The sequence below is a fragment of the Cyprinodon variegatus genome, unplaced genomic scaffold (genome assembly GCF_000732505.1).
Source record: "Cyprinodon variegatus isolate N-32 unplaced genomic scaffold, C_variegatus-1.0 Scaffold1044, whole genome shotgun sequence".
NCBI classification, from domain to species: domain Eukaryota; kingdom Metazoa; phylum Chordata; class Actinopteri; order Cyprinodontiformes; family Cyprinodontidae; genus Cyprinodon; species Cyprinodon variegatus.
Window position 1 is genome coordinate 102,529 of NW_015151497.1, and position 3,570 is coordinate 106,098.

The 3,570-nt window shown below is 37.6% G+C and overlaps 1 protein-coding gene across 1 annotated transcript in view; it reads left to right on the forward strand.

The window, feature by feature from the left end:
• Positions 1–2,223: 2,223 nt before the first annotated feature.
• LOC107101008 (cohesin subunit SA-2-like) overlaps positions 2,224–3,570 on the forward strand; it is a 49,434-nt gene continuing 48,087 nt past the window's right edge. Inside the window, exon 1 of the mRNA XM_015399743.1 lies at positions 2,224–2,400. The gene's annotated coding sequence lies outside the window, so the exon portion shown is untranslated. The remainder of the gene's footprint in view (positions 2,401–3,570) is intronic.

Below are 3,570 nucleotides of genomic sequence, written 5' to 3' on the forward strand. Positions count from 1 at the left end.
CCAGCATATTTCGCAGTAACAATAACTCAGTAAATCCATAAAAGGGGATTTTGAATGAAACTAAGAACGAGAGTTACTGATCAGACTGGAAAGGGTTAATCATCTTGAAACAGTTGCAGTCAGAAAGGGTAAAAAATGAGGAAACCAAGACCACTTCTACCTTCCTCTGTGGTGGTTAACCATCTAGTATCATTCTAAGAACATAGTGTATGACAAGGTCACAAAATAACCCTTGGTGATTTTTGTATAAGTGAGAACACCAGACATTTCAGACAAAACATGGTGATTGGTATGAGGACAACAGTTGTTCTTGAAACATTATTCTACACCTTAACTACATTTGAGATTTCTTGAAATGGCTTTAAAGAAAGTTAGTTTACTGTTTTGGTGAATCCATCCCATTTTGTAATTCTTTACTATCAGGAAGTCCACAAACTGTAGTTAAAAACCTTCAGCTGATCCAAAATGCTGCAGGCAGATTTCTGATGAAAATTAAAAAGAGAGATCACATCTCTCCTATCTTAGCTTCTCTTCATTGGCTTTCTGTTAAATCCAGAATAGAATTTAAAATCCTCCTTCTCACATATAAAGCCTTAAATGGCCAAGCTCCATCTTATATCAGAGATCTGATTGTTCCTTATGTTCCTAACAGAGAACTTTGCTCTCAATCTGCAGGTTACTAGTGTCTGGCTAGCTCATGTGGTAAGTCACCCGTCCTGCAAACAGGAGGCCTGAGTTTGTATCACAGCTGGGGGGAATGAGCTGCCAGTGTGGGTCCTTAGGTAAGACCCTTCACGCTACTGCCTGCTTTGGGGGAGTGGCGGCCTAGTGGTTAGGGCATTGCGCTTGCTTCTGAGTTCAAGCCCCATTCCCACACACTGCTACTCTACCAGTTTTAGTCCATGAGGCAGACACTCTGGCTACTTTTAAGGCATGACTTCAAACTTTCAGTTTTGATAAAGCTTAAAGTTAAAGGGGCTCAGGTTATCCTGAGCTATCTATATAGTTATGCTGCTATAGGCTTAGACTTCTGGAGGACATAGGTATCCTTTTCATCATTCTGCTTCATTCTATCTCTATTCTCCCACTCTGCAGAATCTGTTAGTTCAATTTCTAACGTTCTGCTCTCTCTGATTTTTCTCATAGTAGCTTCATCTGGTCTGTTCCTGTTTGGCTGTGACTTCATCCTGGAGAGAAATATCAGCTGTGCTGCTGCTATCAACACCCTTGTTTATAGATGTTGGAGCTTGGCCTGTTTTTCATTGTAGTCCTGTTTCTCTGACCATGACTAACTGGATGTGCTGTCTTTCATCCTCTGACATGGGGGATGGCTTGGAGCTCATCTTCCTGACTGTATGTTTCCTTGATCAGGAAAACACACAGCCAGGCAACAATAATAAATCTAACCTAGGAAGAAAAAAGCTACAGAATACCTTTAGAAGTTCTTAAAAGGGGTTATTTCTAGGCCACTTTTGATATGGAATCTATAAAACTGATTTTCAGTTTTTGTTCATTGTTTATCTTAAGTCAAGCTTTTTTTTATTACTTACCTGTCTACATGTGTGCTTACATTGTTCGATCATTTTGTATCATTGTGTCACATACTGTACCCTTAGTATTTGTGCTCCAACTAAACTGTCATATGCTTTTAAATAATAAATCCTATCTATTCCAATTAACTCCCCAGTGATTGAAAAAAAAAAAACTTTCTCTGTAAAATTCCTTTTAGATCCTCTTATGTTCAAGGTCCTTGTTCTGCTCAACTATTCCAGTGCTTTACATCTTTTTCCATTGCTCTCCTCTGTTACTCTGACATCCACCACTACAAAAAAAGTACTTAACCAGGACCATTTTTTTTTTCCTATATGCAAAATCATGAGTAGGGGAAACTTTTCTATAAGACAAAGTGTTTGCAATGTTAATGTTTTTTTTTTTGATGTAGTAAAACGTTAGAAACAATTAAAATTGTTTTGTGTTTGTTCAGAGCAGAGAGGGCTTCTGTAATGTTATAGCAGGCTAAATACAAATGTATCCCTCACTTTCCACTTCTACAAAATAATATAAAAACAGCATCTTTCAGAATTTAAATTCAACACATTAAAGTAAAACATGTAAGGAAGGAAATCATCTTTATTGCAGTTTATTTCCTTACAGTGAATCGTGGATCTTACCTGCAGTACACCCTGCCACCATTAGGTGGTGTGTGTGCGCTGCAAGCTCAGCGACAAAAATACACAGTGTACCTTGCTATGTTAGCCACCAAGGGGCTCCTTTACGCTAGCTTAAATAAATCATTATTTAGAGAGCTTAAGAGTGCGAGAAATTAACGAAAACAATTAATGTGCAAAGCCTTCGGCGTCTTAATAGTTTGGTTTCTGCGCGTCTTTGAATTAAAACCAGGTAAGTTGTAAAATGGCGGATAGCTAACGTTTACATCTTGGTAGTTTGTTATTGATGCCGCTGTTTGTTGGCCATAGCTGATTCATGAGAGTATTGTCACCTGCAGGTACTGACGCAGAAATGCACCCTTTCAAGAGTCCGTTAAGAGTAGCTCGGAATTCTAACTGTCCCTAATGGATTCAGTTAGTTTTTGTATGCTAATAGTCCGGTTAGCCGCTCGCTGCTAACGGTTAAGCTAGCTAAGCTTGGGAGTGTTGGGGAAAATATATGCTCACATATTAAAGTGGATCTCTACCTTTAAAGACGTTTGCCGATGATAAAAGCAGTGACGGCGAACATTTAAAGGCATCTAACGGAAATCACTGACAGTGTGTGGAGTTCACGGATTTCCTATAATAACATTTGCTCTGATTTGACAGATCCGTCAAAGCCAAACGGTCCATTAGAGCTGAGAGTGAGCAGGAATTAAACTCCAGCCTCCCCAACATCTGGGATCTTTCTAAATAGACAAACCTACCGAGATCATCCGTTAGAGTGAAGAGTCGAGAAAATAAAAACTGGATTTTTGACCTTTAAGCCTTTTATGTGATATTTATCACACAGCGCTAAGGTCAACATTCCATCTAAAATCCTTCCCCTCAGTGTCAGACGGACAAACTGATGTTAAAGCCTGAGGATGTGAAAATGAAAATATTAAAATACGACACTGATTGTTTTCTGTTATTCACAGTGCGAGACTATAACAGTAATTTATAAGCAATATTTCCCCTTTTGTAGTTCATCTGTTGTCATTATATGCCTTAACCTGTCTGGTATTTACAGTCAATTAATTATTATGCAGAATTTAATGACTGCTATAATCTACTTATTTAGCAATGGTCCTGATGAATTATCACATAATATATATATATATATATACCGTATATATATTTATGTCTATATGCATGTATATATGTATTAGGGGTGGAACGGTTCACAAAATCCACGGTTCGGTTTTGTTCACGGTTTCGGGGTCACGGTTTTGGGTTCGGTCCGGTATATGTTTATTGTTACACCGAAAAATAAAAAATAATAAAAGAAAAATTCATGAAAATTTTTTTTAATGAAATTAATGGAAAAATCCAAAAAAATTAATTAATTGTTATTCTTTTTAATGATTCGCGGAAACCA